At 38.8% G+C, this 15,030-nt stretch overlaps 1 protein-coding gene and 1 pseudogene across 3 annotated transcripts in view; one reads left to right on the top strand and one right to left on the bottom strand.

Moving 5' to 3' along the window:
* The window catches only part of SSH2 (slingshot protein phosphatase 2), a 301,444-nt gene that overhangs the window by 139,066 nt on the left and 147,348 nt on the right, over positions 1-15,030 (bottom strand). The window lies entirely within an intron of this gene.
* Positions 13,326-13,452, top strand: LOC112129781 (small nucleolar RNA SNORA70; annotated as a pseudogene).

Genomic DNA, 15,030 nt, shown 5'->3' on the forward strand with positions numbered 1-15,030 from the left:
GGGATACCTTTAAGAAAATAGTTCTTTCTGCTACTGTCTGTTTTTAAAAATTGAGCAAATTCCTTTTCTTTGCACAGTGTGCAGAGTGTCAAAATGCCAATCAATTTAGTTTCAGCTCAATTTAATTCTTTACTCTCCACTGTCGGGAAACAAGGCTCTAGGGAGCAAGCTGTCTGTACCCATGCATCTAGGAATTCAAAAGTGATTTCAAATTAGATTGAGCAGCATGAAATAAACTAAGTTAGTTTTCTACTCTACATGAAGTCAGAAGGGGCTTTCTGTAAAAAACAAATTTTGCACAAAGGCCCTGAAGAAAAATTGCTGCCTTTCTTTACATTCTTGCTTGAGTTGGAAGATTTGAAATTAGCTTTGTCATGTCATTTGCTGACCATTTCAAGATTCAAAATGTGAATATTCTAAAATGTTGGCTCTTGACAACATTAGCTATGACCAAATTAAGTTTTTGTAGAATGACACATTAATAGTATTAAAAATGCTTAAGTAGAAAATGCTTAAGGTACTTCCATTACTGTGTATCCATGTATCCCTTATGGTATAATCACTGTAAAACAGTGAAAACTGGAGACTTACATGCTGACCTAACTGTATTCCAGGACAGACCTGAAGGTGTGCTGAAATGCGAATGAAGGATGTAGTAGATATGTTTTTGCTGCTGTGACAAAATTTCAACATGAGTAGATCACTTGAACTGATGCCAAAAGCAATGTGCTATAAGCCAGGGGACCTAGTCTGTAGTTCTAACATGGTCACTTAATAAACTAAGACTGGCCAAGTCCCTTCATCTATAAAATGGGATAGCAAAACCCTAAGGAAATGTCCCTAGATCTGTTCTTATGAGAGTTGGGAAATTTTGAAAAAGGAATCTCATCCTTCTGGAGAATCCTGAGAAAATGTATTTAATCCAGTTAAGATAAACAGTCACCTAGTGCAAAGCAGTAGAGCCCAGTAGTTAAAAACTCTGGCCTTGGAATTAATAGGCCAGGTTTGGATTGTACTGCAACCATTAGCTATGAATTTCAGTTACTTAGTCTTTGGCTCAGTACTTGGCACTTAATTTAGGAAGTTATCGTGAGGATTAATTAATTTACATAAAGTACTTAAAAGAGTGCCTGGCACAAAAATACTCTTTTGCTTTAATGTCTGGCAACTCGAAGGTAAGACTCACCGTGCACCTTAGTTTATTCACTGAGAAAATGAAAATGTTTAGATTAGAGATTATCCTCTATGCTCTTTTCCACAAATCTGAAAAATAGCTAAAGTGGACAACATTAGAAAGTGGCAATGATGCTGTTATCAGAAGTTCCAGATTCTAGCTGTTTTGTCTACGGGCAAACCTTAATCTATCCTAGCCCTACTTTCTTTAATCTTAAACTGAGGTAATGTTTACCTCACGGGCTGATTAAGATACAGGGACAAAAGGCTGGGCATGGTGGCTTATGCCTGTAATGTCAGCATTTTGGGAGGCTGAGGCTGGTGGATCACTTGAGGTCAGGAGTCCAAGACCAGTCTGGCCAACATGGTGAAACTCCTTCTCTATTAAAAATACAGAAATTAGCCAGGAGTGCTGGTGGGTGCCTGTAATCTCAGCTACTCGGGAAGCCGAGGCAGGAGAATCGCTTGAACCTCGGAGGCGGATGTTGCAGTGAGCCAAGATTGCACTGCTGCACTCCAGCCTGGGTGACAGAGTGAGACTCCGTCTCCAAAAGAAAAAAAAAAAAATACAGGGACAGAAGTACTTTGTGAACAACACCAAATTCAAATTTATTATTATTGTTATCATCATCATCCATAAATTGGTCAGCTTTCAATAACAGAAAGTGAATTGTATTTGTTTTCTTTCATTACCCTGAAGTTGACAAATGAATGAATGAACATTAAAATACCTGTCTGGGCACAGTGGCTCACACCTGTAATCCTAGCACTTTGGGAGGCGGAGGCAGGAGAGCTGCTTGAGCCCAGGAGTTTGAGACCAGCCTGGGCAAGATAGTGAGACCTTGTCTCATTAAAAAAATAAAAATAATGCAGGAGGCTGAGGCAGGAGAATCACTTGAACCCGGGAGGTGGAGGTTGCAGTGAGCCGAGATCACGCCACTGCACTCTAGTCGGGGCAACAGAGTGAGATGCTGTCTCAAAAAAAAAAAATAATAATAATAATAAAGAAAAAAATAAAATATATACAAATTTCCCCTATGTACCACCATTTCATCCAAGAAGTCTTTACTATGATTGTGTGCCAGGTAGTTTTACATTAACTCAGTATTACCATCTGTAGTAATGTCAGATGTGCAGTGCTCAATTTTTGTATTTTTAAAGCTTTCATGTAATAGCTTTAACTTACATAATTTTAGTTTTAAAATACTTAGTCATAAGAAAAAATGATTATACCACAGGATCTATTTGTATTTTTATGTTTTCTCTAAGGGCTCGATGTAGAAAAATAAACAGTAAGTTAATCCCCTGAGTATCAAAAGGAAGAAAACCAACACTTAGAATTACAGAGTAATGCAACATTCTGTCTCCTGTTAATCTGTAAAACACTAGGACAAAATTCTCAAGATAATATCTGAATTTTCACCAAGAGGTATCTTACTATTAGTCAATGGCATTCTTTATATAATACAATAAACCAAACTCTGTAAACAAAGGCACTTAAAAGCAATCATGTTTTGCAATCACCATGTGGCTAATTTTTTAAAAAAGAATATCTGACCATAGTTTTAAACACTGGATTAAGCAATGTCCCTGAACCTTTATAGTCTTTTCCATGGAACTTTTCCTCCATAAGAGCAATGGAAAACGCTGAAAAGATCTGCCTATCAACTCTAGGAGAGGTGATCTCTAAGGCATTCATCCCCCGTGGTCTTAAACACCATATGCTCCTGTAGGAAAAGATGCTGAAATGCTGCTTTCTTCAGGTTACAAAAGCCCCAAAGTCTATTGTTTAGTAAAAATAATAGGTATTTACAGATCACTTTTCACATCAAACACACTTTACAAAACATTTAACCATTTAGTCCCCACTTTATCTCTTTAAACATTTTCTTTTTTCTTTTTATTTTTTTCAGACTTCTCAGGGATGAAACATTTTATTTTTTAAACTAGTTTTTTTTTTTAAATAGCATTAACACATGCTGAATGCTTAAATCTTTTTAGAATTCAGAAAGGTAAAATGAAAGTCACCATTCTCATTCTCATCATCTTACTCCCAGAGATGACTGTTATTAATATTTCCAGAAATTTTGCTTGTATATGCACACAGCAATATATTGTAGCTGCTCTTTAAGAAGCACACAAGCGCACACACACACACAGAATTATACATATTATTCTGCTTGCATTTCTCCCTGCGTATCACTATACCTTAGACATTTTTCCATGTTATTGTAAATCTCCCTCATTCTTTTAAAGGAGTATAAGGCATTTTATTGTACAATCATATATAATCTATTTAAATAGTCCTTTACTTATGGGCATTTAAGTTGTTTCCAGTCTTTACTATTATATACAATATCACTATGAACATGTGTTTGTATAATTTTTGTTCATGTCATGACAGGGATATTGAAAAAAATATTTGTGCATACATGTGAATATACTTGTTGGATCAATACCTAGAGGTGGAATTGGCAGTTTGAAATATTTTAAACATCTTAGGACTTGGTAGATATTATCAAACTGCCTTCCTAGTTTAGGTTTTTATTTTCCTGTGCATTATTAGTGTCTCCTGCTGCTCCATGATCTATTAAATTAACTCAGGGCCCAAGATGCTCTCCTATACCCTGTCTTTTACACATTACATTAAAAGCTAAAATATATATATATTAGAAAAGTAAAATATGCTTATGGAAATAAACTAGAAAATTTATAAATAAAAATATTATGAGGAACTATATTATGGATTATTTTTTCCAAAGAACTACTTAGACTATAACAAGATAAATGTAAATTTTTTTTTTTTTTTTTTTTTTTTTTTTTGAGACAGGGTCTCGCTCTGTCATCCAGACTGGAGTGCAGTGGCGCAATCATAGCTCAAGAACTGCCTGGGCTCAAGCAGTTCTCCTGGCTCAACTTCCAAGTAGCTGGGACTGCAGGCATGTGACACCACACCTGTCGAGACGAGGTCTTGCCATGTTGCCCAGCCTGGTTTCAAACTTCTGGGTTCAAGTGATCCTCCTGCCTTGGCCTCCCAAAGTGTGGAGACTACAGGTATGAATCATCATGCCTGGCTGGTAAATGTAATTCTTAAGCTACTTTGAAGATAATATAATTTTAAATTCAGAAAAATTTAAAATTATTTACTTCTAATTTAGGAATATATTGGAGCTTTTCTATAAATTCAGAAGATATTTTAAGATCTGTTCAATGATAATGCTGTAGAACTTATTAACATTATAGGTGAATGAACCTAATGTGGCCTAATACCATCAGTGTCCTAGAATGTAGAAAGACAGAGATAGAAAAATGGGAAGTGATTTTGGGAGTAACAAAGAATGGAGGCTAAAAGAGCCAAGAAGGTTTTGAAAATAAAATAACTGAAATTTTTGAGCTGACATTCAGTGTGTGTCAGGTGCTCTATTAAGAGTTTACATGGCCAGGTGTGGTGGCTCACACCTGTAATCCTAGCACTTTGGGAGGCAGAGGCAGGAGGATCCCTTGACTCCAGGAATTCGAGACCAGCCTGGGCAACATAGGGAGACCCTATCTCTGTAAAAAATAAAAAATAATAAAAAAATAGAGTTTACATGCACTATCTCACTTAATTCTCATCAACAATCCTATGATTCTATTATTATCTCTGTGAGGCTCAGAGAGGTTAAATAATTTGCCTAAGCTTATACAGCAGTATTTCAAATCCAGCTAGTTATTCTGGCTCCAGAACCTTCTTTCTTAAACAGTATTCTATACTGTCTCCATGATGATGGAGGTTCATCACAGGTTTAAACTGAAAAGGTCTATTACCAACAGGGAGAAAGAACTCTTGCGGACCTTAAATACCTACCTGACTGCATCTGGTATTTTCTTCTCTACTTGATCCTACTTACACCTAGCAGGTTCTGACAATAATAGGGACATAACCTGGTACTAAATATAGCAGTAAGATGATCTTTTGGCTGCTATATACCATCCTCTTGCTACCAGATCCTTTAGAACTCTGTATTTCAAACTTGTATTCATCACATTTTCCAAAGCACTTATATCTAAAGATATTTTTGCTTTTGTAGTTTTTACACAACATCCTACATGAAGGAGGCATTTAATGTATTTGTGAATGATGATGGCATCACCATCATCTAATTTGATGTTTAAAATAAACCTACTAGCTGGGCCGGTATTATCATTCCTTGTTATAGTTAAAGAAAAAGATGAATCAGACTAACATTGAGTTGATAAGAAGTCTAGATTCTAGGCTTATCAGATGTGTCCAATTCATCCTACGTATTATTGGCAGATTAACTAAATTCAGTTTGACTAATCTTGAATACCTGTATGCCAGGCACTATGTTACATGCTGATTATCAAAATGAATAAGTTAAATAACTTTTACACTAGTTCCCTACTCAAACTCCCCAAATACTTCTCTATTCCCTTTCAGATCAAGTCTAAACTCTTCCTTCTAGCCTAAAGATCCACCATAATTTAAATCCTACTATAATCCAGTCATTACGGCATATAATCCTCAACTTCATCCTTTCTGTAACACAATCAGTGTATCAGTGTAACTACCTTTCAAAACAAATTTTTGCTATATTTAGTTTTTTTTTTTTACAGAGTCTCACTCCATTACCCAGGCTGGAGTACAGTGGTGTGATCTCTGCTCACTTCAACCTCTGCCTCCTGGGTTCAAGAGATTCTAGTGATTCTCATGCCTCAACCTTCTGAGTGGCTGGAATTACAGGCTTGAGCCACCACCCCTGGCTAATTTTTGTATTTTTGGTAGAGACGACGTTTCGCCACCTTGGCCAGGCTGGTCTTGAACTCCTGACCTCCAGTGATCTGCCTACCTTGGCCTCCCAAAGTGCTGGGATTATAGGCGTGGGCCACCTTGCCCAGCCTAATTAGATTGTTTCTATCCTGTCCTTCTATATTCAAGTCTCATTCTCTTTTTTTTATAATTAAGTCACTTTTCTTTTTTCCCCAAGATGGAGTCTTGCTTTGTCACCCAGGCTGGGGTGCAGTGGCATGATCTTTGCTCACTGTAACCTCTGCCTCCGAGGTTCAAGCGATTCTCATACCTCAGCCTCCTGAGTAGCTGGGACTACAGGTGTGCACCACCACACCCAGCTAATTTTTGTATTTTTAGTAGAGATGAAGTTTCACCATGTTGGCCTGACTGGTCTTGAACTCCTGACCTCAGGTGATCTGCCCACCTTGGCCTCCTAAAGTGCTGGGATGACAGGCGTGAGCCACCGTGCCCGGCCCAACTCTTATTCTCCTATGTTCAAATTGTTCCCATTCTGAGACCACTTCTATTCAGCCTTTCAGGTTTTCCATGTATAACATATTTTTCAGACCTAGTTCAATTCTCAGCTCTTTCAATAATCAGGAACTCTATGGTGTTTTCATATCCATCTTCACTTAATTCTAATTAAAGTCCTGTGTAGGTAAGGAGAGCTAGCTAGGATTATCAGCTTTATTTTACAGATGAGGAAACTAAAGCTCTGAAATTAAGGGACCTACCCAAACTTACATAGTAAATGTCAGAGCTAGGATTCGAACCTACGTCTTCTGATTAAGGCCAGTGATCAATTCCTGGTTTATAGTATGCTGTGACACTTTTCTAAGTCCTCTAGAATTTATAATCTGCATTACTTTATTCAAAGTCTTATTTTCTATCCTCTATTTTGTGGCACATAATGCATATTTATATAGACAACAATTAGAGCATATTTATTTGTTGTCCTCTAATTGCTGCCTATATAACTTATCTCTCTACTGGAGCAAATCAGACACTGTAACTCTTTTGTGGACTTTATATAGCCTAGCACAGTGCTATGCGGGTCATAAGCACTAAATACATCCTGGTTAGATGACTGATCCTTTGCACTACATCACTTTATATCTTTCTTAAGATATATCATCTTTCTTTCACACACACATTATGCTCTAGTAAATATTTCCTTAAAGAATCAATACATTAATGATGGAAGTTATTTTTCCCTGGGAGCACTGCCTCACTAAATAAGGAGCAGCCCTTAAGACTCCTTTTCACCACCTTTCATCTCTCTCTTGCTGCCTCTTGTTCTTTGGATAGATACCTCCTTCATACACAGAATTCAGTAGAGGGCCTGAAACACAACCTAGTAAGTAGGTAAGGGTTTTATTTTTATTTTCAAGCCTGCTCTAGACTTTCAGGAGCCAAAAGTTCAAATCACAGCACGATTGATTCAGCCCTTTCACAAGCAATTTGGTACTATGCAGTTTGTTTAGGATGGTCAAGTTTCCAGGCCCTGGCAGAGCAGCATCATTCTCTCTCTAAGCCTTCGTGTATCAACTTCCCTGGCCATATTTCACTTTCTATGTCTTTCTTCTCTGAAATCAGGTGAACATTCAAAATCAGACACTTATACAATTATACACTTTTCAACAACCATGTCAAATATGTTCAAGAATTTACCACAACATTAGAAGTTGTTTTTTCTCTCTGGATTAGATAAAACCAACAAGTATGCAAAAATTAACTCCTCAATCCTTAGTAGAAAGGGGGCACTATTTATCATTCTTCAGCTAGTACATCAACTAACTGAGAAAATATGTTTTTTTTTTTTTTTCCAGATTCTATTCAGTCCACCTCACAGCAACCTAAAAGGACAGATGGGCAGATGTTATCCTCATTTTACAAAATGAGGAAATTGAGGGCTACCATAGTGTGAGGTGAGACGGAACTAAAATCAGGTCTTTTTTTTTTTTTTTTTTTGAGACGGAGTCTCGCTCTGTCGCCCAGGCTGGAGTGCAGTGGCGGGATCTCGGCTCACTGCAAGCTCCACCTCCCGAGTTCATGCCATTCTTCTGCCTCAGCTTCCCGAGTAGCTGGGACTACAGGCGCCTACCACCACGCCGGGCTAATTTTTTGTATTTTTAGTAGAGACGGGGTTTCACCATGTTAGCCAAAAATCAGGTCTTCTTACTCTTACTTAATTGCTCTTTCTCTCTGTGGTGGTTAATTTTAGGTATCAATGTAACTGGATTACAAAATACCTACAGAACTGGTAAAGTATTACTTCTGGGTATGTCTCTGAGGCTGTTTCCAGAGAAGATTGGCATGTGAGTTGGTGGACTGAGTGGGGAAGATCCAGTCTCAATGTAAGCAGGTACCAACCAATCTACCTGGGCTATGGGCCGAGATAGAACATAAAAGGAGAAAAAAGCTTTCCTCTCTCCTCCTGGAGCTAGGATACTCTTCTCCTCCTGCCTTTGGACATCAGAACTCCAGGCTCTCTGGACTTGGGACTCCAGACTCTCTGGACTTGGGACTCCAGGATTTACTCCAGTGAACCCCTCCAGGTCCTCAGGTCTTTGGCATTTGACTGAGAATTACTCTAAAGGCTTCCCTGGCCCTGAGGCTTTTGGACTTGGACTGAGCCACACTACCAGTATCCTGGTGTCTCCAGCTTGCAGATGGCCAGTCATGGGACTTCTCGGCTTCCATAATTGCATGAGCCAATTCCCCATCTCTCCGTCCGTCCGTCCATCCATCCATCCATCCATCCATCCATCCATCCATCATCCACCCATCCATCCTATTAGTTCTGTCTCTCTGGAAAACTCTGACAAATATATCCTCTATTACTCTGCTGGACGTCTAGACTTCCCTTGATGACCCCTTTGTATATAAAAAGAAAATCAACACTGCACACTTGGAATCCTACCTAACTAAACAGGAAGACTAAATCAGAACTGAGTTTCTATCCATAGAAATAATATTACAATGTAGAAAAGAAAAGACAAGGGGTCCTAAAGGGGTCCTATTCCTTGTCATTACACAGTGGAATAGAAAATATATATTTAAAACTCATATACATTTTTTGTTTAATTACATTTTAAAAAACATTTTAATTTTACCTGGGAAATCTTTTGTTTTTCAGAAATATTGTTTTCTAAGCACCTCATGAAAAGATGGCAAACATTTTGACTCTCTTTTCTGAAGACCAATATTCTACAAATAATACTAATCTTCAACATCTTAGTTTTATTAAATGCTCTTTAATTTCACTTTGTAAGATTTCTCCATCAGATGGTTTACACATCACCTTTTGAGATTATTAAATATGAATTTTGTTAAAGTGATATGAAGATATTGGCAGTTTGAGAGATCATTTGGGTTATTTTTATTTATTTATTTATTTTTAGATGGAGTTTCGCTCTTGTTGCTCAGGCTGGAGTGCAATGGCACGATCTCAGCTCACCACAACCTCCACCTCCTGGGTTCAAGCAATTCTCCTGTCTCAGCCTCCCGAGTAGCTGGGATTACAGGCATGCGCCACCACGCTTGGCTAATTTTTAGTAGAGATGGGGTTTCTCCACGTTGGTCAGGCTGATCTTGAACTCCTGACCTGAGGTGATCCACCTGCCTTGGCCTCCCAAAGTGTTGGAATTACAGGCGTGAGCCACCGCACCCAGCCATTTGGGTTATAATAGGAATCTTTCCATAGTGTCTGTTTCCTTTAAAATATATTTAAGACATATGCATAAGGAGCATATACATACCTGTTTCAAGGTAAGAAAAACCATGTGTATAAGGAGTTCCTAAAGTTTATACTGTTTAAACTCATAAACATAAGATCAGAAGAGACAAAAAACAAAAACTTGACCTTATACTAAACTCAGCAGTTCTGAATTGTGTTCATAATAAACCTTTCCTAATAGCCTTTTACTTTTTCATCCAAAACAAATAACTTGTAGTGAACAAGAAGGAAAGTAGGTTAACTTAATTTTTTTTTTTTTTTTTTTGAGATGGAGTTTTGCTCTTGTTGCCCAGGCTGGAGTGCAATGGCGGGATCTTGACTCACTGCAACCTCCGCTTCCTGGGTTCAAGCAATTCTCCTGCCTCAGCCTCCCAAGTAGCTGGGATTACAGGTATACACTACCATGCCTGGCTAATTTTGTATTTTTTAGTAGAGATGGGGTTTCACCATGCTGGTCAGGCTGGTCTTGAACTCTTGACCTCAGGTGACCCACCTGCCTTGGCCTCCCAAAGTGTTGGAATTACAGGCATAAGCCACTGCACCCAGCTTATTAACTTAATTTTTTAAAGTCTCCTACATACTTCGTGGAGGAAAGTGAGATTCTAATTTTGGGGGTTGGGATTGGGGAGTAGAGAAGTGGATAAGAATGATGGGCAAAACTTTGGTTCTTATATATATGCTGCTGCTTTTTAAAAAATGAAGTTTTTATTCAATTGGGAAAATCATACTGGGAGAGGGTAACAGTACTATAAAAAGTTAATCATCCAGTCATGAATTACATTTAAAACTGTAAGGTGCAGGATGGCAAGAGCAGCAAGAAGATCAACATTGCCAACTCTGGACAACTCGAATAAGTTTGACTTGTGTTTCACCTTAACCACCAGACCATTCCTTCTGTAGCTCAGGAGAGCACCCCTCCACCCCATTTGCTCACAGTATCCTACACTCATTGTGCTCTCACTGCAGTTCCCTTTAGGTTCCGTGTTTTCCTTGTTCCCTTCCATGCCTAGCTGGATTGCAGAGTTAAGTTTATGATTATGAAATAAAAACCAAATAACAAACAAAACAAAACTGTAAGGTGCCTATTGCTATACAAACTTCCCTAGTTTCAATTTATACATTTATCACTCATTTACTCAGTAATTTAACAATTAGGTAATTCATGCCTATTAATTGCCGGGGCTTGGATTGGACCTTGAGGATAAAAAATGAAGAATGCATGAGATCTGGCAGCCTAGAAGGGAGACAAACTGGAGTGTGAAAAATGAAGTCCTTCTTTCCTTTTCTTTCTTTTTTTTTTTTTTTTTTGAGACAGGGTCCAGGGTCTGGCTCTAGCGCCCATGCTGAAGTGCACTGGCGCAATCTCGGCTCGCCTCAACCTCTGCCTCCCAGGCTCAAGTGATCCTCTTGCCTTAGCCTCCCATATTATGAACTTTTCATTACTAGATTTATTCACCAAATTAATATACAACAGAACTGCAAATAATACAGTTCTAGAACAGAATTAGCAGCAAATTCACTAAAACTTTTTTCTTTTAATCAGTGAGGAAACCATCCTGTGAATGTCATTTTTTGAGGATATATAGCTGTCTTTTATTTGTAGGTTCTGGTTTTCTTTATTCATAGAAAAGAAAGTCCTCTCTTGATCTGAATGTATGCATTCAAACGTATTCCTTAGGTTTAACCTTGGCTGTTTCATTTTGTAGGGTAGGGACTTATCCTGAGACAATGGTCTTGTTAAGTTGGTAAAGCCATTCTGTTACAAGTCATCAGTACTCTATCCGTGCCCTTGAGTTTTTCACAACATGAGTTGGTTTTAATTTTAAACATAATCTGAAAAAAATTCTTCAAGTGCTTCAAATACTCTGTGTTCCAGGGAAGACATCAAGCCTAGCAGGAATTTGGATCATGAGCAGCTTCTAGAATCAGGCTCTGGCTAATAGAATCCACATATCTGCCTGTGTAGACTCCTTCAGTAGCAGCTTGGTATGGTTCTTGCCAAGGTCCTCTGCAGCACTGCTGCTCTGTTGCCCTAAAGGTTGAAGGCCAGTTCAGTACTGAGGAAGGTTTTATTGGTGGTCTCAGCAAAAAGTGATAGCCCAAAGCCCAGCGACTCCTCAGGGTTGGCTCCTTTCATGTGATCCAAGTAAATAAAGTAAGAACTTGTTGAGCATGCTCCTCAAGCATGCCGTGATTTAGTCAGCCATCTGAGGTGATACACCTATGGAGTATGCCATTCCTCTAACACTCTGGATTTATCTAGGATCTGTGAGCTGAATAGGTCTCAAGATCTTCCTTCAGGACATGAGAAAAATATTTTACCACCTCTATGAGGCATGCCCAACACACCGTCTTTAGCTCAAATAACTTACCAATAATCCCAAACTATTTCAGCAGAAGGTTGTGGTCATAAAGAGCCAAGCAAAGAAGGTTTCCAAGTAAAGCCACCACTGTGATGGACATTACAGTTGTGTTCCACAGACCCACCATACAAAGGCCTACTTAATAATAAAGGGTTGTTCTTTGGTTTATTTTCATTCAAGAATCATTAGTTTTTCTGTCCACCAGCTTTGTAAAGTTGACTTCAGAATCTCTGAGGCCTGCTTTGTGGTCTTTGCATGGATCTTTTGGAATTTGATGGGGCGAACAGACACTGACACAAGAAGTTGCAGCCTACAGAGCTGAAAAAGTGGATCTGGATTGTCATGTGGGTGCCATGGAGTTATAGGGGGCTATCAGTGAAGCTTGGAGGTGATGCCACAGCATGGAGCTGTGGCTTCAGCTCCCTCTTGCAGTCCTCCTGACTATGCCTTTTAAAATGGATTAACTTTTAAAAGGACATTTGTATAGCATTTTGCAATTACTGAAAGTAGCCTTTTAATTCAAAAAAGTACAGAAACCACATTTTAGATTGTGGCTAAAATTTTAAATTCATGGCTGGGCATGGTGGCTCACGCCTGTAATCCCAACACTGTGGGAGGCTGAGGCGGGCAGATCACCTGAAGTCAGGAGTTGAAGACCAGCCTGGCCAACATGGTGAAACCTTGTCTCTACTAAAAATACAAAAATCAGCTGGGCATGGTGGCGCACATCTGTAATCCCAGCTACTTGGGAAGCTGAGGCAGGAGAATTGCTTGAATCTGGAAGATGGAGGTTGCAGTGAGCCGAGATCTCGCCACTGCACTCCAGCCTGGGTGACAGAGTGACAGAGCGAGACTCCGTCTCAAAAAAAAAAAAAAATTAAATTCATTATGATTATCAGCTATGTAATCATTAAATCTTATACCTTACAGCATCTATCTAGTTCTTATTGGAAAGGCCTCCTTGGCTTTAGTAGTTAACACATACATACTTATAGATTATTGAGAATTATTTATTTTGCTGGAGGCAAACTCATATACTTTTAATTACTAGCCCATCCTGTTTAAGGACTCATGCTTTACTTATAAAGTGTTATTCAGGGACAACCTAATAAGAAAATGTATGGTGCACTGAAATAATGAAAATGCACAATTCCATGGTACCTACATTCATTCTACAAAGAATAAGGACGGAAAGAGAATCTTCCAAGCACCAATCCTTGTCTTTAGAAAATTGAAATGTCATTACAAACAATTCTTTCTACAACCAGCTACTGGTTGATCTTACATTTGATCTGGTGTGCAATGGCTGCAAACAGCAGCCTCCTTGGTGGTGTTTGCAGCCTGTTGCTTTGTATGAGTTGCCCTAATGGACCTTGGAGACAGCCCTTTCCAATGTATATTCATGCCTCTGACCCTGCACTATCCCCAAACTAGAAAAAACAAAACAAAACCAAACCTGATCTGGAGGGTCTTTGAGAATAGAGGTCACTGTTGCCACATCCCATCCTGCCTTGCAGCCTGCCATGAGTAAGGGGCCAGCAGATGGGAACAGTATCCTCTCAACTGTTCCTCAAGAGTTCTTGACTGTCAGGTCTTTCCCTCCCATGAAAGGAATTCTTCTCTTCTGATATGATTATACTGTTGCCTTTCCCCATTCCTCTTTCCCCTACTAGAAAAAAAAAAAATAAGTACTGCAATGAATGTGAGAATATTTGTTCTAATAGTTTACAGTTTTTCAATGAGAACTGAATTATAGGATATATAAATGTTTTGCATGGTGGAAAAAGGGTAGAGGCCACAATTTCACAGCTACCCAAATCACATTTTTCTTCTAGTAAAGGATTTCTGCCTTAGACCTTTTCCCTCTGGAATACAGAATTTCTGCTAAACATTGACCCTGGTAATGAGAGAGAAAGTCCAGCTGAAAAGAAAGTATCATGCTCTCTTTTCTCCAAGATGCAATCTGTAAGAATCTATAGTCATAAGTCATGTAGCCTGGATGGGCGTGGTGGCTAACACCTGTAATCCCATCACTTTGGGAGGCTGAGGCGGGAGGATCACCTGAGGTCAGGAGATCGAGACCAGCCTGGCCAACATGGTAAGACCCCATCTCTACTAAAAATACAAAAATCAGCCGGGCATGGTGATGTGCATCTGTAATCCCAACTACTCAGGAGGCTGAGGCTGGAGAATTGCTTGAATCCAGGAGGCGGAGGTTGCAGTGAGCCGAGATCACGCCACTGCACTCCAGCCTGGGCAACAAGAGTGAGATTCTGTCTCAAAAAAAATAAATAAAATTAAAAAAAAAAATAAATAAATAAATAAAGTAGCCAGGTGTGGTGGCAGGCACCTGTAATCCCAGCTACTTGTGAAGCTGAGGCAGGAGAATTGCTTGAATGCTGGAGATGGAGGTTGCAGTGAGCTGAGATCATGCCACTGCACTCTAGCCTGGGTGACAGAGTGAGCCTCCGTCTCCAAAAAAAAAAAAAAAGTAAGTCATGTAGCCAAGAGGATTTTGTTACAACTAAATAATTATTTGAGTTTTTATTAGTCTGGGTTTTCATAATATCCAGGAAGACAACTCTTCCAAAAAAGTCAGTTTGGCAAAATCAAGAATCGAAGGGACATTTACTTTACTTTTGTTTTTCTTATATCATGAATAACATCTAGGGGTGAAAAGTAAAATTATTTACCTAGATTTGAAAGATATACCTAATTTTTTTACTAGTGGAAGGAAGGAAGGAAGTGAAAGAGGGAGGGAGGAAGGAAGGCCGGCCAAATTTAATTATGGCTGTGATAATCAGATTTGCTTTTCAAATCAGATTTAAGAAGTATGGCTTTCACATCCACCAGACACAGTACACAGCAGATAAATATAAAATAGTGTCTGTGAATACATTCTTCAGAAACAAAGAATACTTCAGTGAAATGAAAATTCTTACTGCTGTTAAGTAGCTAGGAAA

This window comes from Pongo abelii, chromosome 19, assembly GCF_028885655.2.
Source record: "Pongo abelii isolate AG06213 chromosome 19, NHGRI_mPonAbe1-v2.0_pri, whole genome shotgun sequence".
NCBI classification, from domain to species: Eukaryota; Metazoa; Chordata; class Mammalia; order Primates; family Hominidae; genus Pongo; species Pongo abelii.